The sequence below is a fragment of the Mustela erminea genome, chromosome 11, assembly GCF_009829155.1.
Source record: "Mustela erminea isolate mMusErm1 chromosome 11, mMusErm1.Pri, whole genome shotgun sequence".
NCBI lineage: Eukaryota > Metazoa > Chordata > Mammalia > Carnivora > Mustelidae > Mustela > Mustela erminea.
In genome coordinates, this window is record NC_045624.1 from 20,678,392 (window position 1) to 20,701,810 (window position 23,419).

At 47.5% G+C, this 23,419-nt stretch overlaps 1 long non-coding RNA gene across 2 annotated transcripts in view; it reads right to left on the bottom strand.

The window, feature by feature from the left end:
• Window positions 1-23,419, bottom strand: part of LOC116569460 — a 79,926-nt gene that overhangs the window by 19,160 nt on the left and 37,347 nt on the right. For both annotated transcript variants that reach the window (XR_004277034.1, XR_004277035.1), the window contains exons 2-3: window positions 18,236-18,300; window positions 10,355-10,487 (exon numbers count right to left, since the gene is read on the bottom strand). This is a non-coding gene — a long non-coding RNA (uncharacterized LOC116569460). The remainder of the gene's footprint in view (window positions 1-10,354; window positions 10,488-18,235; window positions 18,301-23,419) is intronic.

A 23,419-nucleotide genomic window follows, 5' to 3' on the forward strand; every position in this document is an offset into this window, starting at 1 on the left:
TAGCTCTTACACTAACCAGCTGTGCAGCCTTGGACAAGCTATTTACTTTCCCTAAGCCGAATTTGGGGATATGAAATGAAATAATATTGCCGTCCTCATAGACTTGCTGTTAAGAACATTAAATTAAGACAGAGAGGGGCGCCTGGGTGGCTCAGTGGGTTAAAGCCTCTGTCTTCAGCTCAGGTCATGATCCTAGGGTCCTGGGATTGAGCCCCACATCGGGCTCTCTGCTCAGCAGGGAGCCTGCTTCCTCCCTTCTCTCTCTCTGCCTGCCTCTCTGCCTACTTGTGATCTGTCTGTCAAATAAATAAATAAAATCTTAAAAATAAATAAGTAAAAATAAATAAATTCAGACACATAAGAGAAGTCCTAAAAACAGACCCTGACATAGGAAAAAAGATTTTTTACTTATCATTATTATGATGCAATATTAAAAAAAAAAAAACATACGGGAAGCAATCATCCCATTAAGTCCCTAAACATGTCCAATGTAAGGTTTCACTTGAGAAGCAAGAAGAGGAAAAGATTTAGAGAATACAAATAGCAAACATGATTGGGGGTAAAAAGCAAGATGCTTCAGAAAGGTTAAAGGAACCAATATTCTTTGAACTTGAGGAAGAAAGAGCTGAGAGACTTGGAACCTTCACGAAGTAAAGAGAAGGCTCAGCTATTGTCCACCTTCACCAGAGCAGCGAGGGGCACCACCCTGACCCTAGCTGGGGTGGGGCAGAGAGGGCTGGTTAGGCATCAGGGGTATCTGCATTGCTTTGGGGATCTTAGAACCAATGAGAGAGAATTGGAGCCCATTTCCCTGGAGATTTCCCTGGAGAGCCTAGATACGGACACATGGATGAGGAGGAGCTGATCATGTAAGTGAAAAGCTTGGTCATCAGTAGGGTAAAGTTTGATGCACCAGGAGTCCAAATTCCCATGTTGTCTTCTTCACTGACCCTGTCTGGCTGCCCTGCGGTCCAGTTTTACCTACTATATTGTGTTAAGCCATTTATGGCTCCGAAGGATACATGCTACCCCCAAGGCATTATCGGTTCAGTCATTACGTCTTTAACACTAAACCTCCTTAAATGAACTCCTGCCAACCAGGGGAATACCCAGGAAAGGACACAGAACAGGTATGTCGTGAAACTGCAACACGAGAAAGGCAAAGGACCCCCTCGGAGGGACCTGGCAGCCCCGGAAGGAGCTCGGCTTGGAGCAGAGAGGGGCCAGGAGATAAACCTCATTTCCTCCCAAACCCTCCGCTCCACTCACCCTGCTTTCAGGAGGCTCTGTCTCCTCGGGGGAGCTCGAGGAAGGCACGGACTTTGCCTTGATGACTTTACTCGTGGGTCGAAGAGCTCGCGCACCCACCCCTATGTGGGCACACTCCCACACACAGTGCTGGCCACTCAAGGCGAGCTCTACAGCTGTAGCTGGGACCTCTAGGTCCCTGGGGCCTCTGTCTAGTCCGTGCTTCATCACTGCCTACTCCAAGGCTTCCGGTTTCAAATCTGAAGCACAAACACTCTCCGACACCATCCTGGCCTCTCACATCCTGTCCTGGAGGTAGGGACCCCTCCAGCCCCCAACTGTCCAGCATTTCTCCTTGTCTCATCCCCATGAAGGCCCCAACTGCCCTCCCCGCTGCCGCTGTCTCCTCGCCTCTCCGGTCTCCCCATCCCTTCCCCACCAGATCTGGCCTGCCCATCCATCTGGTCCCCTTCCCTAGTCTGTCCTCCCTCCTACCCCGATCTGTCCATCTTCTCCCCCAGTATCTGTCACGCTTCGCCCTCCCACCTCTGCCTGGCTGGGTGCCCCTACTCGTCCTCTGGCTCCATCCTCCTCACCGTTCTATCCCAAATCTGGAGCCACGCTGGGTTCTCACTGCGGGGAAGAGGAGCAAGACTATCCATGGGGCCTGAAACTGGACGTCAATCCCCCTCCCTAACATAAAAAAAAAGGACGGGTTACATCATGGCTCTTCAGTAAATACCGATAAACCAATGAATGAACGAATACTAACTGAATGAGTAATGTGGTAACAGTGACAGTGGCAGGCGTGAGAGTGCAGAGGACACCGGACCCATCCAGAATCCCAGAATATTCGGCAGCACAGGGTATTTCTCAGGTGTGAGCAAACACTGTGGGAGATTCCTGCTTTCTGGGAAGAAGGGTCCTGCGAGAGAGATCATGCCATCACCCAGGGGAAGCCAGAGTGATTGCCAAGGCTCAGGACTTGGCTGGCTGTTGTTTCACTTGGGGGAGAGAACAATGACCCTGAGGGAACGATGACATTCCATCTGCCTTAAAGTCCCCTGTGGCCTCAAAACTCCCTCTGGGCAAAACACAACAGAAACAGATTCATGTTATTCTGTCTTTTCTCAAGGGGCTGTAAGGCGCTAGGAACCCTGGGCCAAGTCCCTCGTGCTCAGTAAGTTCATCCTGCAGCCTCGTCCTGCACTGTACTCAGATGCTGGGTGAGGGGGGTACCCGCTGGGAACAGAACCTGGCACCTGCCTTCGGTCTCAAGCTGGGGGCACTCAGGAATCTAGGGACGTGGGGGATGGCTGAGTGCAGGCAGGAGCTGGGCTTCCAGGAGCTGGGCCAGCAGGGGGTCAGGGTTCCTACTAGGAGTGGAGGCTGAGGGCAAGAGTCTGGGCAAGGGTCCAGCCTCCAGGCAGGAGACCTGGCGCAGGTCTCCTGGGGTGGGTGCCCCCTTGCTGTTTGCACTACCTGAGCTCAGCAGGTGCCCTAGAGGGCCTGGCCAGGTGAGACCCCCCCCCCAACCTGCTCTCCACCCAACTGTCAGTGCTCATCTGAGCCACACCCGGGGACCCCCCTCTGAGCGGGAAGCTGGGTGTGTGCAAGCCGTCCCTAAGAGGGGCCTCAGCATTAGTCGGCATCATCCAGGACACCGTCCCCCTCCACCTGGGCTCCCTGGAGGAAATCCGCACTTAATGCCAGGCCTGGTCCAGGCGGCCCTGCCACATCAGGCCCTCGGTTAACCCATCACACGCAGCCCATTAAGACATCCACCTGCCTGCCGCACCCACACCAGCTCCCGGAGGTGGCTTTCAGGCCCAGGCCAGGAAGCCTGGGGGTGGGGGGGGTGGGGGGAGTCAAGACACGAGGTGCTACTGCCCTCTGCTGGCAGCTTCCAGATACTCCGGCTGATGCCAAAGAGAAGGCCGAATAGGCCAAAAAGGGCATCCTCCCTCCTCCCACTCATCCTTACCCTGGGGAACACACAGGATTGGCAGCTCTCACTGGGGTCGTGGAACTGGCTGCACCCAGTAGAGTCAGCCAGCTTGCAGAAGAGAGCAGACAGCACACAAGACGAGAGAGGAAGAGGAAGCAGAAAGAAGGGAGCTCACCCATCTCCCCCGAGGAGTAATAGCCCCTTCCATTTACTAGTCCTTCACAGGATGCAGAGAGCGCTCGCATATATTGACCAACACATCAAACAGGACAGCCCCAAATGACACGGTGGGGCAGGTATGGGTTCCTTCCATTTTGCAGATGAGAAAGGTGCGGGCCCAGAGGGTTGGGGTCCCTCACCCACAGGCACACAGCCACGTGCGCATTGAGACCCACAACACAGGGTCTGCCTTCCTTGTCCAGAGCTGGGACAGATAATACTAAACAAGTGATTCTTGTCCCGTTACACATCCCAGAACACCCGCCATCATCTGGGCTCACCGTACACCCACATCTTTGTTGGTTTGGGGACCTTCTTCCTCTTGTCCCCTGGAGACAGATTATGCCCTGACCAGTCCCCGTATCCACATTCTCCCCCATGCTCCCTGTTTCTGGTTGGTCTCCCACGGCCTCCGCCCTAGCCACTGCCCAGGACTGCTTTCCTCCCTCCCTCCTGCCCTTCCCTAGACTATGGCCTGGGTCAAGGGCAGAGCTAGCCCTCCCAAGCAGGATTAAACTGATTAGAAAGAAGCAAGCACATCCCTCATGCCTGCTTCTCTGAGTCAGCCACAAGCAATAGCAAAATGCGTCCTCTGCTCTGGACCGAGGAGCTGGTGACAAATGGGCAACGTGTTCTTGCTCTGGATTTTTTTTAACGCTTAGAGAGGAGAGGAGGAATATTTATTAGTAAGGAAATGGGACTTGTCGGAGCCTATGAACGCCCCCACACATGTCTGCTCTCAAGGAAGAAGAAAGACAAGTTAAGAAATCTAAGACCCCCGGTGAGCTATGGAGCAATCTCTCTGGAAATAAAATGTGCACCCAAGCAGGGGCTCCAATCAGACACTTTCACCAGCTAGAAAGGGGAGCTACCGGAGGAGAAAATGAAGCCTGGTGCCCACCGGTGCCCTCAGTCCTGGCTTCCCTGGAGCTCATTTCCAGCCCTAGTCTTTGCCTACCTGAACAAGTCACACCATCCCAGACCCCCCTGCCACCCTGGGGTGAGTGGGGTTCCGGCAGCTTGCAGATGGGCCAAACCTGTCCCAAGAAAGCTTTCTAGAAGGGATTACTTCCACGGAAACTCTGAGATCACTGCCGCCCACACTTGGAGTATGCACGGTCTTGGGGCAGATCAGGCCTGTGCAGGTCTGTCCCTTGTGGCTTCATCTGTCACCCCAACTCACCGTGTCCTGTAAGAGCCAGTGCTGACCAGATGGTGCTGACTCACTCATCTGCTCTCAGGGACTACCCTCCATGTGCCGAAACAGTGCTCAGCCCCATGGGGTCTGAGAGATGAGTAAGACCCCGTTTTTGTCCTCACAAAGCCTTCATGCTTAAAAGGGATGGTCAATGACAAAAAGTAACATTTCTATCTCATGTAACTGCTCAGAAGAGTGTTTATGCAATTACCTCACTTTCAATACCTAATGGCCATGGGTAAGAGCTGGTTTTCAAATCTCTGCTTCGCAGAAGAGTTAAGAGTCTCACAGAGTTGACCGGGACGCTTAGACTTCTGCTCCAAGTTCTGGTACTCTACCGCCCACAGGCGGATGGCAAGGCAGGGTCATTCCACTGATGCCAGAAATGGGGAGGGTCTTGATGAGCCCCCGCACAGAGACAGGACCACTGGCTGGGGTCCTCGGATCGGAGGGTGTGCAGCTGTAGGGTATGGAACTTTCTGCCTACATGAGTGCCTCTCCCAAACCAGGTGTCCTCTCCAATAAGCATCCCAGACGAGGGAGGGGGACAGACAAGTCCTGTTTCTGAGCAATGGGCTAAAAGCAGACTGGACAGTGAGACTGCCTGAACCAGGTCCTCCCTGGTGCTGCCTGGGGTCACCTTTTCAGTGGTCCTCCACAGCACAGCTTCAGCATCACTCTATAGAGCCCAGAGGCTGGGAAATGTCCAGCCAGAGAATCTGTCTTAGGGAGAAGAAGAAGATTCAATTTTCCTCCCTGATCCTCACTACATCTTCCTGACCACCCAGCCCCCAGCCAAGGCCGGGGACCTTCCGGGAAACTCAGCCAGCGCCACTCAAGCCTCATACGTGGGTCTCTCCTTCCCTCTGGTGGACAGACCACAGCAGTGCAACCACATCCCTGCACAACCCAAGCGCAGAAATCCCCGTTCTTCCCGCTGCCTCTCTGACCTTTGCTTTTTCCCCCAGGATGCTGCGCCTGGATGGGGGTCAACGACCCTGATCTCTGCTCCCAACTCCCACTCCTCTTACTTCCCCCTACAGATGAGGACCAGCTCCTTTCTGACCTCAGCGCTGCCTAGCTGAGAGTCCAGGCCCTTCCACGTGGTTGGTGCCCTGCCCCTGGTTCTGTTGGGCCTCGGCTGCACCGTGACCCCTCCTCGCCAGACCTCCTTGCCCACATCTCATTCCTGCCATCTGCCTGTCAATCTGGTCTCCTCACCCACAGAAGGCTCTGACCTTGGGTAAGGGCTGACCTGGCCCCGGAGGCCCCACTGTGACCACCAGCTTCGTGGCCCTGGGATGCCAGTTTCTGAGCCTCTGCTTCTCTAGGTTGACTTGATTTGCTGCTTGGCCCCAGTTCAACCCACCTTAACCAACACTGACCTTGGCTTTTAGCTGGCACTGTGCTAGGAGCAGCAGGAGCCAGTATCAGTCTACCAGGTAAAGTGGACATGAGTCAAATGAACCAATTATGGTGACACCAGCCTGGAAGCCCTGAGAGGGAGGCTTTCTGGGGAAAGTGCTCCGTCTACACTGATGCATGAGCGACTTCACCCATGGGAAACGGTGTGAGGAGGCTGACTGCAGTGGCCGCCTGAACACTGTCTTTGTCTACAGCACCTTCCACCCTGGTCCTAGCCCTGAAGTTAACTTATTACCTGATGATGGAGTCTCAGAGCATTAGAGTAGCTTTCCCACAGCTAGAGGGCTATTTGCACCTGGTCTCGTGTTGCTTGCACCGTATTCTGCTGCTTTTCCAGCAGAAGGCAGAGCAGGAGCAAACACGTAAGGGCCCGGAGGTTCTGGCACACTGAGGAATGGACAGTGTTTCCAGATAGGCTGGGACAAAGCTCTGCCCGCATGATTTTGTAGTAGAGGGAGGTGTATGACTTAGACTTTCCGAGATTTGCAGATGGCAAATGAGGATGGTAAGACTGGGAGTGGCTGACCAGATGGTCCTGCGTAACCCTTCTCTCCTTCCACGGTAATAGAACCTATAGTTTTTACCTTAGTGCTTGGTCACTCTAAATGAAAACTACATTTCCCAGCCTTCCTTGCTGATGTGACCCATGGCTACGGGATGTAGCAGAGCCTACTGTCAACAACTTTTAGGGGATGCGTTTGAAGAAAGGAGCGTGCCTTCCCTTTCCTCCTTTACCTCCTGCCCCTCGCAGGACTGCAGAGTTGCTGGTGAGATACATGGGATCACACAAACGCAGGAATAACAGAGCAGAAACAGAGGAGACACCTGCATCCCACACACCACAGAGCCGTCATGCTGTCCCAGGACTGCCCATGGTCAAACCGTTACTTATGAAAGAGAAATAAACTCTCGCGTTTAAGCTGTTGTTATTTGTGATCTCTCTGTTGGAAGGGCCTTGGCCAGAGAGGATGAGTCCGAGGCCGTGGCAAGAAGTGGGGGACAGGGGGCAAAGACACTGGAGGAAACCCTAACAGGACTTGGCATCTGACTGAATGGGAGGCATGAGGATAAAGGACCAGAATGGCATTACGTTGACAGCAGAGTGGAGGTAATTTGAGACACAGTGTCCTTTCTCTTTATTATTTCGCTGTTAGATCTAACTTCCCCCTCACCCATCTTCTCTTCAGGATCTCGCCTTTCCCAAATGCCAAATAGCTTTGCCAAGACCTCTCCTGCCTCTGTCCTTCACACATACTTCTCTCCCTGCTGGGACACCACTTGCAGCCCCACACCACCTTTGCCTGGCTGACTCGGAGCATCTCTTATGAACCCAATACAAACAGTGCCTCCCCCCGGGAAGCTGTCCTGACTCCCCGGAGCTGGACGGTGTCCCATCGCCTGCACTTTCCCTGTGGCCCTGTACTACACTCCCTCTGTCTCAGCATGGACTTCTCTCTGTGCTGTAAGCATTTGCTTTCCAGTCATTTCTCTCACTTAACCAGGAGCTCCTTGGGGACAGAGACCATATTCACCTTTGGATCCCCACCGCCCAGTACAGAGCCTGGCACTTGATGCGCAGCCAAAGGATGTCACTGTGCGGGATTTTCCTTTATCCTCACTCCTCAAAACCACCCTCTGGCTCCGCATCTACCATTCACCCTCAGCAGGTTCCACCGACTGAGTTACGTACGGCACTTACATGAAACAGAAGCAAAACAAGCCAGCAACGCCGGGCAGCCGCCTGCAGCTGCCCTCACCATGCTGTGACTCAGAACTGCCATCATCAAAAGGTAACAGGTCTCTGCAGTCTTCCTCCTCATTTGGGCGGAAAAACATGAAGCAAGCTTTCTCAAGGATGTTTAACTTGAAATGTTCCGTACCTTAAGACGTAGGTCTCTATTTCAGAAATGATTCAGCCTCAGATGAAAGAAGACAAATGTTGCTATTTTACCGAAAGTTACGAAACACCACGCACGCATGTCAAATCTCCATATACCTTTCCCTCCTAATGCAGCAAAATGATACCTTTATCACCATTCAATCAAAGGCTCATCAAGTCGGTGCGGGGAGACGGGTCCGTAGCAGTAATCACCGGAAGCTCCTGCAACCCCTCACAGCAATCTACAGCCCAGCACCGCCGTCATAAACACATGAAAGGCTTCCTTGATTTCACTCCCCGTCATCATCAGCCACAAGAGGTATTTACTGACCATGTGTTATATGCAGGACACTTTGCTAGGTGCGGGAAAGGAAAACTTGAAGAGAAATTTCCCAAGGACTTTGAAAAGGCGAGCACGTGTCCCTTAGAAATAAGTTATCTGTCTCTGAAATGAGTCACCTAGTCATCTGTAAAAGGAGACAAATACAATAGCTTTTACAAAGAAAAATGATCGAGACCAATGTGCACTGTCAGATTGCTCTGTGTGCCATTTTTGCCCAATGCAGGAAAATGATGCCATCATAATTATTCAACCGTGTGGTGACCGAGTCCATGCGGGAAGGCCAGACCTTCAGCAGTAGGCATCGACATCCCTCTTCTGGCGCCGTCTCTGGATTCTGCCCCCCAGCACTGCCAAAACCAGTTGGCAAAATGTTGTCACAGTCCTGCAATACACCCAGCCACAAGATGTGAAGACTGGCTTTACAAATGTTTTGAGGTCAAGAAGATGTTCACTTTTGAAGAAGGCTCTGTGTCTCCAAAATTCGTCACACAGAGAGTTAAAACAATTGCACTGGTTTCCAGGAGAAAAAAAGACAGAATTCTATGAACACAAAATTTCCGTTTGCCTTGGTTAATGAGTTCAGGAAAACAAAAGAAACGTCATTTGTCCTACAAATGCTCACTGAGTCACTCAGCAATGCAAGCCTTTATCAGTTGTTTCAGAGCATTTCTTAAAATCTCTTTACACATTCAAGTCACTGAGCATCGTTATTAGCAAAATATTGAAATGTACATGATTTTACTCATTTGTGCAAGAAAACTTGAAGGGAAATTTCTCAATATTTTGAATCTTGGAGTTTTATGTATTTGACACGTACCATTTCTGCATCAAGTATCTATATAGCTGTTTTGTTTAATGTGGAGAAAAAAGGCTTCTATCCCTATTTAGAATGCAGAGCCTGAGAGATACCAAAAACCAATTTCTTCACTCTAAAAGAAAAGAAGATGGAGGCCCAGGAAGGGGCACAGCCTTCACAGTCACAAAATGTGATGCAAGAGCCAGGATTGTCTGAAAGTGACCCCAAAACCTCACGCTGGGCTTCCAGGGCACTGGGCCAGCTGGGAAGAGGCTCCCAATTCTCCCGGGGCAAAGTGCAGCACTCAAGGCCAGCTTGTCCACTTGTCCAGCCTGACCACTGGGTTTCTTCCCCTCCCTGCACATACGCCTCTGCAGAGGAGCTGCAACTTGCAACGGCCCCAGACCTGCAGGTGCTGAACAGCTAGAGTTTCCAGAAAACTCTGTAACAGCTGGTACTAAAACCCAGACTGCCCTGTGCCAGGCACTAAGGTTTCCCTTGCCGACTATCAGGTCACTCTCATTCTTGCCCCCCAAAGAGGCAGACTGCAGGTAGAAAGGTCCTTCCACTGGAATGCAAAGCCAAAGCACCTGGTCCTGGTATGCCCCTTTGGAGAGACAAGGAGAGGGGAGAGGTTTGTACCTTTTCCTTCTGCTGACTCTGCTTCTAAGTTTTTTGTCTACCCCCACCCACCAAGAGAAGCCTCATTCTTAACCTGTACCATGTGACATTGTGGAATGCATACTGAGTCCTGCTGCATAACAGGTGAACAGCCAGATGGAAACCCCTGTGTCACTCTGGTAACCCCTACAGGACCCTCTTGGGCCATGCAGAGCCAGCTGACAGGAAGAGTTGGGAAGAAAACCAAGGAGCCCAACTCCCAATCTGCCTCATTATTATAACTTCTGCATTATATACTTCTGCAGAGATGGTAATACATATATAACTGTGTTTGTCAGGGTTCTCCAGAGAAACAGAACCAGTAGGAGATAAATATACACAGAGATATAGATATAGACATAGATCAAGAGATTTTTGGTAAGGAATTGGCCCACATGATTATGGAATACAAGTCCCAAGATCTGCAGTTGGAAAACTGGAGACCCATGAGAGCCAGCGGTGCAAGTTTCAGTCCAAAAGCCAGCAGCAGGCTCAAGATCCAACAAGAGCCAAGTGTTCAGTTCCATTCTGAGGCAGGGAAAGACCAATGGCCAAGCTCAGCAGTCAGGCAGAAGTTCTCTTACTCAGCCTTTTTTGTTCTATTCAGATCTTTAACAGATTGGATGAGGTCCACTCACCTTAGGAAGGGCAATCGGCTCTCCTCACACTACCAGTTCAAATGCTAATCTTGAAGCCCCCGCTGGCTCTCTCAGTAGAGCATGCAACTCCTGATCTCAGGGTTGAATTCAAGCCCCATGTTAGGCACAGAGCCTACTTACCAAAAAAAAAAAAAAAATTTAATGTTAATCTACCAGAAACCAATACTGCACTGTATGTTCACAAACTAAAATTTAAATTACATATACATACATACATAAATGCTCATCTTATCCAGAAATACCCTCACAGGCACATCCAGAAAAAATGTTTAACAAAATCCCTGGACACCCCCATGGCCCAGTCAAGCTGACACATGAAATTCACCACCACAATAACATGTCACAGCTATCCACGGAAGTCCTAGGGGAAGTTATTTAGTATTTGAAGTTCTTTAATGGGGAACACACACTCCAGGGTACAGTTAGCATTTGGAATATTCTCATGAAACCCCACACTCGAAAGTTTCTTATAAGCATTCCAACCAACTTAATCTCTGACTGACGTTACCACTTTTGTAAACTGGTCTAATGGATGTTAGAAAATATTTTCATCACTGCAATAAATGCTGGTCAAGATGCACAGACTGACTAAACATACTTCACAGGCATTACCCTCCATGCGCGAATGAGGGCTCTGAATCCACTCAACACAGCAGCCTGTGCCCTCCAGAGGAACACCCTGGACCTCAGGACTCGCCCCGTGCTTATAGAGGACAGTCACCTGACCCTAACTAGCAAGTTCACAGAATCCTTTAATCAAGCCTCATCTCATCATACCCTAGTACACGAAGTGCTTAGAACAATGCCCAAAGGACAGCGAGCTGGGACATCATAGAGCTTTCCAGAGTGGGCTTTATGACTCTTTTGTGCCTGTTGGCTGATAAGAATTTGCATGTTAAGGGCACCTGGGTGGCTCAGTTGGTTAGGCGACTGCCTTCAGCTCAGGTCATGATCTTGGAGTCCTGGGATTGAGTTCCATATCGGGCTCCCTGCTCGGCAGGGAGTCTGCTTCTCCCACTGACCTCTCTCCTCTCATGTTCTCTCTCTCTCTCTCATAAATAAATAAAAAAAAATCTTAAAAAAAAAAAAGAATTTGCATGTTTAACAGAATTCAGCTTGAGGCTACTTTCCCTGGTACATACCATTCAGTACACGATTTAGTAGGAAGAAAACAACACTATCCTTTATCTATCTCTAAATAATAGAAATGATTGGTATCAACTAAAAAGAACCTAAAATACTGATGACCTAATTGGCTTGGGGACGTTCACAAAACCATTCATCCACAGCCCTTTTTCCTAAGCCCTCAGGTTCACTATACACTACCATGTGTTGTGCCCTCCTCCCTAATGAACAGAATCACAATTCAAAATCTCTCCAGTAAGCTACAATACGGACTGTGCCCATCAAGATGAAGCTTCAAAGAGATAAATGTAGAGTCCCATATTCAAGTTTACAAACTGTCCATTGCAGAACTATAGGACGGGATAGGAGATTGGGTTTGTAGCAGAGCTGCATCCTAATCTGTGGATGGTGGTTTAAAGTTTACCTAGTCAACAGAGAGGATGCTCAGGAAAAACTATTAAGTGTTCAGATGACATCTAAAGATGAGGGAAAGAGCAATTTCACAGCACTCTGCCCTGGTCAAAGCACATCTGGAATATGATGAGAAAATCTGGGCACCATATTTGAAAAGTCATTTTGACAAATGAGAATATATCCAGGAGAGTGACCAGACGGATAATGAGTCTTAAAATTATAAAACGCATTTAAACAAAGAGCTCAAGAGATTTATCCTGGAGAAGAGACAACAAAGGGAAGAGGTATTTCAACATCAAACAGCTAGAAGGCTTGTTATGAAGAGATGTTTCATAGATAAGGAGATAGAAGACAAATTTTGCCGAGACAGAAGAGAGAGCTAGGAATGTCGAGGATTGGAAGGTACGGGCTAATAGCTCATTGCTCCTTATACAGTAGATATCGTCACTGCCACCATCATCATCAACACCATCATCACCATCATCACCATTACCACCATCATCACCAGCCTCTCCATTCCTATTCTACAGATGCAATTACTAGCACTGAGACTAGCTAACTCACCCCCTGGAATGTTGCTCATTTTATTTATTTTTTATTTATTTATTTGACAGAGAGAATGAGAGAGAGAGAGAGAAGCAGGGGAAGCGGCAGACAAAGAGAGAAGCAGGCTCCCAGCAGAGCAGAGAGCCCCATGTGGGGCTCAATCCCAGGATCCTGGGATCATGACCTGAGCTGCAGGCAGATGCTCAGCCAGCTGAACCACCCAGGTACCCACATGTTGCTCATTTTAAAAAGCCATTTCCAACAGTACCACTCTACTATTTTTAACTATCCAGGAAGCGATCTCTTTTCTCCTCTCTCCCTGACAGAAGAGGAGGGAGGTGGATTTATGAGCCTATCCTGAGACTTCTCTCTGCCGCTTGTCCTTTTTAGCAATTGTTAAGATGGTGGGCTTTGATCAAAGGAAATGAAATCTTGCCATTTGCAACAACGTGGGTGGAACTAGAGGGTATTACACTGAGCGAAATAAGTCAACCAGAGAAGGACAATTATCATACGATCTCCCTGATATGAGGAATCTGAGAGGCAACGTGGGGGGCTTGGGGGGTGGGAAGGAAAAAAATGAAACAAGATGGGATCGGGAGGGAGACAAACCGTAAGACTCTCAATCTCACAAAAAAAATGAGGGTTGCCCGAGGGAGGTGACTAGGGAGAGGGTGGTTGGGTTACGGACACTGGGGAAGGTATGGGCTATGGTGAGTGCTGTGAAGTGTGTAAACCTGGCGATTCACAGACCTGTACCCGTGGGGGTGATAATACATTGCATGTTAATAAAAAATGAAAATTTAAAAAAAAAAAAAAAAAGATGGTGTGTCGCTCTCGACCCGCAAGAACGACCCGTAGGCGAGGTGAGTGGCAAACTTCTTTATTCACAATCTTCAGTCGGGGACCCCTGACCCGTCTAAGACCCCCAAGTATATCTCCACCAAGTGCGAACTATATCCAATCAGAGTATACCACGACTAACAAAACTACCAATCAGAAGGACTATCTATGTGCACGCATCGTGCTCGTGAGCACGTATGTGACTCCATAGGTTTTCTTTGTTCTACAGATCATGCGCCTTTCCCTTGACTCCTGGTATCTATCAAACGTCACCCGCGAATGCACTCACAGTCCTTGGGTTAATCTCTCACTCCTCCCACTCCTCAGGCCTCGCTTAGTACGTGACTCCTTGCTCCTGCTGCATGGCTCTCCACAATGGTGGGCTTTGGTATTAGACAGACCCTTTGGGGCCCAAGCCCCAGTTCTATTACTTACCACTCTTGCAATCTACAGCAAATTCTTTAGCCCCTCAATTCATAGAGTCTTACCTCGTAGATAGAGTTAAAATGAATAAACTCCTCATGGTGACTGAGCTAAGGCTCACAAGACACCACTACGGTGCCAGGGCACGGCAAAGACACAGGAAATGTTAGCTGACTGTGGCCCACCTTGAATTTGCTGAGCGCTGCCCCCACCACGACAAGGACGCATTGCCACATGTGTCCATACCCAGAGAACTGCAAAGCCATCCTCCTTTAGGAAGCTTTCCTCGATCAAATGATTGAGGGTCCAGGAAACTTTCAAAGGGGTGCTCAGGGCTGTCAGTCTCAAGGGGAATCAGTTTCCTCTCCAGACACTCAATTTCCAAATGTACTCCCCTTCCTAATATGGATCTACCTGAAAACACTGACAACAGAGGATTTTCCAACATGGTTTCCCTTCTCCCAGTTTTAACTGAAGGCACCTCTCTCACCCACCCAGAATCTCACTGCCTTGCTCTCAGGTGGGCAAACCTCTGGGGCACCTAACAAAACAATTTTGAAACACGAGTTTACATGGTGAGAAAATTAGTGACTCCATTTACATTTTATAAGTCATGTGATTTTTCAATTTCTGCTATCTGCAAAACTGGAGGAAAACCTAACCAAGTTACCTGACAGACCACTAAAAAATAATTTTTGATGACAGATCACAATGTGATTTTGGCTTAAAAATTAAGTGAAATTAAAGAATTGAATAGTGGGTAAAACAAAACTTTCATTTCTCATACTCTTATTTACATCAACAAAGTTGCTCAGGGTTTACATCTATTTTTAAAAAATTAATTAATTGGGGTGCCGGGGTGGCTCCGTGGGTTAAGCCACTACCTTCGGCTCAGGTCATGATATCAGGGTTCTGGGATCGAGCCTGCATCGGACTCTCTGCTCAGCGGGGAGCCTGCTTCCCTTTCTCTCTCTGCCTGCCTCTCTGCCTACTTGTGATCTCTCTCTCTCTGTAAAATAAATAAATAAAATCTTAATAAATAAATAAATAAAAGCAAAATGTAGACTGAATCCTGTCCCACTTGAGCATTAGTGATATATGCCATTGGATATCTGACTTAATGTGCCAGTTTCATCTCAATAACTATTCCATTTTTAAGCATTTATCAAATTTTGCAATATATTCATATCATTTTGGTCAATGGCATATTAATAATAATTGCAAGGGTGCCTGAGTGGCTAAGTCAGTTAAGTGTCTGCCTTCGGCTCAGGTCATGATCCCAGGGTCCTTCGATTGACTCCCACATCAGGCTCTCTGCTCAGCAGTGAGTCTGCTTCTACCTCTCCTTCTGTAATCTCTCATTTTTACTCTCTCTCAAATAAATAAAATCTTTTAAAATAATAATAATAGAAAAAATAACAACCCAGAAGAAATGTGCTCAATGCTTAGGGACTTATGATCATAGGAAATAAAATTTAATTTCATAAACATCTTTGCGTTGCTAGGAAATATGAGAAGATGATCAATAAAATGCTTCTAAAGGCAAAACATTACATCAGGATAAATTTATTTAGGAGGAAATGGTGCAGAAAAATGAGTTCAAAGAGGAAACGGATATAAAGTTCCAAACATTTAAAAAAGAAGCTTTATGTGTATGTTTTAATGAATGATGATAGGTATCAAATCACTAGCACTTTTAAAAGCAATATAACAGTTTTATTTTTAAATGAAAAACATTTCAAATATGCCAGGAGTTATATCCTTTGCATTTATTTCAACGTATTTTGAAAACATGAATAAGTGAACTTAAATATGAGCCACATCGTTTTTCAAAATTCTTGTGAGTAAAAGAAGATGACTGAGGTACGCGATATCCCCCTGTTCCAAAGAGGCTATCTACAAGTTAACACAACCAATTCTGGCCCCCTCTTCCCTTCTCACTTAGGCAAGAAGCATAATTGCCATCCAGCAGAAAGGTGGGCCTGGGAGATTCAGACTCCAGCAAGGTGAGGACCAAAATAACCGAAAAACTTCTAGAAGTTCTGGGGGAAATGTAACAGAAAAATATTTTTGGTTTAGCTGAACTCCTAAGAAAAAGGGGGAATTCCCCAGGGACAGAACCCAAGAGGGAGCTGAAATCTGCTGACAGTGTGGGCATGAGCTGACACCAGTGCTGCCGCAGCTAATCGGAGGCTGTTCATCTGCCCCAGTTAAATCTGAACTGTTCATCCCATCTCGGGAGCTTCCCATATCCAAGAATAGGAAACGAGACTTTGCACAGAACAAGGTGGGGAATGGGAACTAAGATCCCCACATAAAGCCAGAACTTTCTCAAAGAGATGGCATGTCAGTAACGGGATGGATCAGAAAAATTCATGCCCTCATACACGGGACATGAAGGAGACTGCAAGGACACGTATCTTTCCTTCCTAGTCCATTACAGAAGTCTCCCCTGAAAATTCTAGGCATCGGGGCTATGACTCACAAGGGTATGGGATTTGAAATTATGCTGTGAATCTGGGAATCCCCAGGTAGAGACATTAACATGAAATTGCTTCCACGGCCAGGAAGCCCGGAAGAAGCAATTGCAAAACTACTCTGAAGGAACATGCACTGAACCCACAAAGGAAGCTCCCTGAAAGCGAGAGCTCATGATTCAAAATTACAATTCCTAATTGTAAGGAAATGCCCATCGTAAGCAATAACCAGCAAGCAAAACAAACAAGAATACTAGAAACCAAAAATTTCAAATAAAGGGAAAATCGATAGAGACAATAAAATCAGAATATTTAAAATAATGAGACATAAAAGATTTAATTAAAAATATAAAAGCAGCATGTGCCCTGAAAGAATGAGCTACTTTGGAGAAGATTCTAAAGAAAACTCAGGCCTGAGTGATGAGAAGTGCCCTTACACTGCCTTCTGCTTAACAACTGGTAGGGACCCCAGTCAGATCGGACCCCCAACGGGCCAAGACAATGTCAAGTGTGGAAAGCCAAACTGCTTCAAGTAGATACTAGGTGCATCAAAGGCTCCCTCCAGGAGAGCATCCGCCAACCCTGCACCTTGGAGCAGAGCCCAGTTCTATCACACAACCGGGCAGCAGTACCGTCCCAGACTACCTCTGTTGTTTGCAAAGTTAATAAGAAAAGCAGCTGGTTGTTGTTTTGCCTTGTTTTTAAGATCAATTGTGGGGCACAGATTAGTTTTCAACAGAGAAAGCCACAGTGCTGAGCCAGCAAACACCAAGACTCAGAAAACTGTTCTGCAGAGAAAAATTACAGACTCACCAAATACAAGAGGCAGAAATACTGAGGATTATCTCCTTCAACCTTTGTTTTCCATGAAAGGAAAGGGAGCCCCAGAAAGAAGCAGCTCTCTGCAGGCTCTGCACCAAGTTTGCCAAAGAGGTGAGTTTCCACCTCCAAGGCCACAGCAGCACCAGCTGAGAGCAGGCTTGTGAGAAGGGCCCAGGGGGCCCTTTCTGCTGCCTCCCTCAGATGGAGTCCCTACTTGACCTCTCAACTCAGAGCCCTGATGCTCCTTCCCTCTATCAGGGCAAACTTCTAAGGGCACAGGGCACAGGGGCTGGGGGTGGTGAGACAGGCAGGAGGCAAGAGGAGTGTCCCTTATTAGTTGACATAATTACCCTTCAGAGTAGTAGAATTATATGAGAATTCTATGTATGTCTTGCAAATATACTGTCTTCAGGGGGAAATCTGGTACATTTTGCTGATAAGACTACCTCTCAAGTTGCATTCTAGTTAAAGAATTAATCTCTAATGATAAAACTTCCTAGGACAGGAAGAGATAGGGGATAGATTCGAGCACCTCCTCCATCCCTCAGCCCACACTTAGGGGACCCTATCTAGCCTCTCAGTAAGATAACTCTAGTGAAAGAACCTAAGAGAAAGGACTGGAATGGGAGGAAGGGACAAAACAATGCCTACAAGGAGATGAGCCAGCCAGCCAGCCAGCCAGCCAGCCTGCAGCAAGCCCACGGAGGATCTGGAAAAGAACAGGCTAATTTAGGCTCTAAATGTGACTCGGAGTCACCAGGAGCAGCTGTTATCCTGCTCTGCGCCTCTCCTCTCCTGTCGTGATTATCACTCACTCACCCAGGGCCCCCAAAAACACTTCCACCTACGTGACAGAACTTGCTGGCTCCTAAGGGAGGGAGCAGCTCCTCCTCCTTTGGTGACACTTAAATCAGACATTTAAACGTGTCATGCAGTGTTGGGGGAAATGAAGGTAAAGTCTTGTCCCAGGGGACCCTGGTACCAATGAGGCTGAGACCTGCCCTCTGAGAAAGCAGGTAGAATGTGAACTCGACAAGGTCCTGCCCTATGCAAATGGTCCAGGGATTCCAGAGGGGACTTCAAGGGTAATGACATGGGACTGAAGGACCATCGTTCCGCTAATAAGCCCAGATGCAGTGTGGAGTTTAGGAGCAGGGGCTCTGCAGTCAGACAGACTTTCTGAACACGTGACCTCAGGTAAATTACTCACCGCTCCAAGTCCCAGGTTCCTCATTGATCAAACAGGAATAGTAATAGCCGCAGCCCAAAGGGGTTCTGTGAAGATTAAACAGGATGGTGCATATAAGGCACGTGGTTCAATGCCGACACACAGTGCTTGACACTCGATAAATGCGACTTCCCTTTGCCTTCCTTCTCCCTAATGGGCCCAGTACCAGTGAAGATTTAGAGAATGAAATTGATGACTGCCAAGAAAAGTTATGTGCAGAGGGGAAACACCCAGGCCCAGTGAGGGTTGGACCAGAGAGGTCAAAGAAGAACCCGCAGCGAGTCTGAACCCAATCTTACCTCATTTCCCTAAGGAGCACAGACTCTGCTCAAACCTTTTTCCACTCAGATGTCTATCTTTCCACAAACAGCTCTACCTGGGCGCCAAGATCAACACCAGCCATGTCAGAAGCTCCCGACCCAGAAGGTGGCTGACGTAGCATGTGCTCCATGCCTGCTGGGAATACCCTGCCTTTGACCAAAATCCTTGCCAGAATTCTGAATCCTAGCTGCCCAGGCCCGTGGTCTTGGCGCCTGATAGTTCTTTTGTTCTCTGGCTCCAAACGTGGATTCCAGGCAGCTGCCCAAGCTGATGTGGGTTGGCCCTCTATAACTAGACCCAGGACACTCACTCATTTCTCCCAGTCGTGGCTGACCTCTCCATGTGCCCTCAGACATGCCTATCTTTCCAGTTTTCCTCCTTTCTGCTAGATTCTCCTGCTTCTTCCTTGACAGATTTATCTAACTCCTGCCGAGTCCTGGGTAACAAGCAGCTGCTTGACGACCAGCTGGAAGCCAACAATGACCACCACAGGGAGAGTGAGGGAACACCCAAGACGAAGCCCTGCATTCTCTCTCAGGTAAGGAAGTCAGCAAGGAACAGTACTGACTGAAACAACCACTCCACAAGGCTGTGTGCACTCCATCACCCAGAAGACCCATTTGTGGCAAAACAATTTGCTGCAGCTAAAAACAACTCACAAGTGTCAATGGCTCAAGACAGCAAATGTTTATTTCTATCTCGTGCTACTTGTCTCTCACAGCTCGGCTTGGATGTCTGCTCCATGCCATCCTCACTCAGGAGCACAGACTGACGGAGCCTCCTCACCCAGAACTTCAACAATCAGCGTAGCAAGGAGAAGGAAAGGTCAAGTGACACACAGGCTCATGGAGGCTTTAAATGCTCAGTCATTGGCCAAAGCAGGTCATGTGGACCCTTCTTTAAGGGGTCCTTTAGACTTTAAGAGGATAGGCAAGAGGCAAGTGCAACCCTAGGCTCTCACATGGGCTGGTAGTGGGGAGATGACCCCTTCTCCCAAATGGAAAGATAGCCCCTGAGTTCTGTTTCCTGAACTGGAACCTTCCTCCCTCAGTAGAGAAGACAGAACTTCTCACAGACTCAAGGTCCTTAGAGAAACCTAGTAAATTCAACATCCCATATCCATACTGCCCAACATCAGAAATCCCACATCTTCTCCTCTAAGAAGGCCACATTCTCAGACTCCCCTACAAAAAGGGAGACTCCCCTATGGAAAGGTATGAAGGGGAACTTCGCTGAAATGAAACCCATGCCATGACAAGCAGCAGGTTGCCTCGCCTGGCATGCCTCTCCCAGAGGTGATGGGAAAAGAGAAGCCACATGCATCTCGATCTTGCTGAGTGTTCCATTTTTTCAATAAAGTCTATTTCTCTATGCATGTCTTGTGAACTCTGGGATTCACTCCTGACCAATGTCATACTGGAGGGGGCTACCTAGCATAAGAGCTCAGAAGGGGAGAATCAGAAATATTGGTGATAGCACTAACAACTTTCAGTCTATCCCCTTCCAAATACCCAGTATTGATTATTCTCTGGATGCAAAATATATTCACCCCTTTCCCAAGGGAGACAACCCAGAGCCCTATCCCAGCACAGGACCAAGCTTGAAGTCTAAGATATCCAATTTTTCACAGTAACTTCTACATCAAGGTGAGGGGCAATTGTCTTCTCCATCTAGATGTGATCCCTCTTCCCTCAGGAGACTAATAAGACTAGTTACCTTCTCCAACATACCAGTATTTAATGATAGAACATGGGACAGGAAAATAGAAATAAATACTCCCATTCAGAAAGGAGAATAATCGAACACAGTAGACACTGGTCCATAGCAATTCCAAAATCTCAGAGCATTCTCCCCCATGAAGGAAGAATATTCTTTGATTAGATCCCAGTTCCACCTCCTGAAATACCCTCTGTAGGTTCTGCCCCGACCCTCCAGAGATTTCCCTTTCCCCTTATGCTCCTTGGCCAAAGCTGAAGTGGGCACCAGAGATTAAGTTCTCCCTATGGACTAAGCATATTTCCCAGCATACTTCCTGGGGCACCCAGGTATTATTTTAAGATTCAAAGTCAAGATCTGGCCAGTGTTCTCTGGGCAGTATAATTCTCTCAAAACCTTGAGTCTCTTGTTATATGATTTCAGGCAGCATTACTAAGTACCAACTGACACACTCAAATTTCCTTTATAAATAAATCTATTTGCTGAATTCGTTTCCTTCCCGCCATGTCACTCTGGACTTAACTGAAGGTATTTTGGTCTACACCTTTAGTCTTCCTGCCCCCTCCCCAACCCAGTACATTTTGTCCAGTGGAAAGAACCTGGACATTTACTAGAAGACACCTTAATACATGCAGAGATTTAAAAATGGATGTGACATCTGCAGTGTTGATGTAACTCTTGCTTACAAAACTGAATTTCAATCATTCTTTGTCTCTCTAAGCCTTTCTTATCTTTTATTGTTTCAAAATGAGAAACGTTTGCTTTTTCCATCCCTGAAAGTGTTGCACACCAGCCAACTCTTTCCTGACCTCATCTTTTTCTTGTAATATCTCACCAAACACTGTCAGGAGTGACTAACTTACCCCATTAATATTCTGCTTTCCAACCTCTTTTCTTAAATCTCCAAGTTCATTGGGTCAATTAGCTGCCTCCCAAATTCCTCCAAGTGCAATTTAAGAAAATCTCTCTCCGCTGCATAATGTAAATGGCCATTTTTTCCAGCAGTTAGTAGGTTTTTTTCACTGCACATCCCCCGGCTACAAAGCCAGTCCCATTGTCAGGTGTTTTGTTAGGGGTGCCTAACTCCTAGGAGTACCCTCTAGTACTGATTTATATTTCAGACAAGATAGAAAGGCTGTGCTGGTTGGAAAAACTAACCTAAATCTCAAGGGTTCAAATCAAGTTTAATTTCTTCCTCAAGCTACACAACCATCATGGGATGCCTAGAGGTTGAGCTCCGCATTATTCTCACTCAAAGCAGCTCGCTGACCGACCTCACCATCCAGGACAATGCTGGTCATTATAGTAGGAGGAGAGAAACGACAAGTCACACAGTAGCTGTTCACCTGTAAGTGAAATACAGCACCTCCACTGATATCTCACTAGCCAAAAAAGTCATATAGTTAGGTCTAAACTCAAGAGGATGGGGACGCAGCTCTGTCTCGTCCCCCGCAGGAGGAAAATGGCAATACTGGTAAGTGGTACATAGCACCCGTGATTACCCTTCCATGCTAGTGTACATCCTTGAGAGACTCATGCTGACATGAACAGGAAGACTCAACTACAAGCATGTTTCCTAATAAGTAGTTTGTAATAACCTAAAATAAAGAAATCACACACACACACACACACACACACACAGGAACAAATTAAGTGCCCATGATTGGGAGAATGGATTAAAACTTCAGTGGTTTGGGGCACCCAGGTGGCTCAGTCAGTTAAACATCTGCTTTTGGTTCAGGTCATTATCTCAGGGTCCCAAGATCAATCCCTGCTCGGCGGGGAGCCTGCTTCTCCCTCTGCCTGCCACTCCCCCTGGTTGTGCTCTATCAAATAAAGAAAGAAATGAAATATTTTTAAAAGCTCAGAACATTTAAAAAATGTGTGGTGTATTCATTTTTCAAATTTTTTAATCTTTTTTTCAGATTTTAATTTTAAGTACTCTCTACACCCAACGTGGGGCTCAAACTTACAACCCTGGGATCAAGAGTCGAGTGTTCTACCTACTGAGTCAGCCAGGTGCACTCTTCAACAATTTTTTTTTTTTTTTAAGATTTTACTTATTATTTATTTATTTATTTATTTGACAGAGAAAGACACAGCGAGAGAGGGAACACAAGCAGGCAGGAGGAGTGGGAGAGGGAGAGCAGGGAGCGCAGTGAGGGGCTAGGTCCCCTGAGCTGAAGGCGGGTGCTTAACAACTAAGCCCCCCAGGTGCTCCCCTCCCCTTCAACAAGTTAAATGAAAAATTCAAACTACAAACATCAGCCTGATTAAATCTCAAAAACATAACACTGAGCGAAAAGGGCAATTCACAGAATGTAAGACGATGCTATTTATGTAAATTTTAAACACATATAGCGTTATTACACACCGTTAATGGAAGCATATATGACTGTTAAGTTGAACAAGCAAGATGCGTGGGGATCATCAGAAAGCAACTTAACTGCTGTCTATTAATGCTCCTTTAAATTTATTTGGTTAGACATATTCTCCCCCCACCCCAGAATGAAACTTAGTTCTGGTCAATAAACAATGTCTACCTTAATGTAATCATTACAATTTTCAGCTTTATTTGGTTACTCCTTTTACCAATTATTGCCACTGCTCTCATTATTAATGCCACATAATAAACCACCCCAAAGCCCAGTCACACACAGAAATAAGCATCAATTTCTCACTCGCAAGTCTGTGATGGCTCTGCTGATCTCAGTTGGCTCTAGGCTGTGAGCTCTGTTCAAGGCTGTTGCAAGCCTTTCATTCTTTAGGAACCCCACTACCTGGGGCATGTTTTCTGATGATGGCAGAAGCACAAGAGGGAAGTCCTCAATGCAAGCTTTATTCGTGTAACATCTGCTAACATCCCACTGGCAAGTTACATGGCCAAGCCCAATACCAACAGGGTAGGGAAATACACTCTGGGCCGGGGGGGGGGGGGGGGGGGGGGTGCGGTGCACCAAGTTTACAGAATCAAGATCAAAAGCCACTCTCCCACTGTGCAGCTCAGGCCAGCTGCAGTCCAGCCATTCAGTGGGAAATGAGGCTGGCTTCTTCCTACCTGCCCTCCCTGGTGCTTTTGCGCCTTCTCTCCCACCTTGCCAACTCTGGTTTCTGATCTCTCCATGTCCA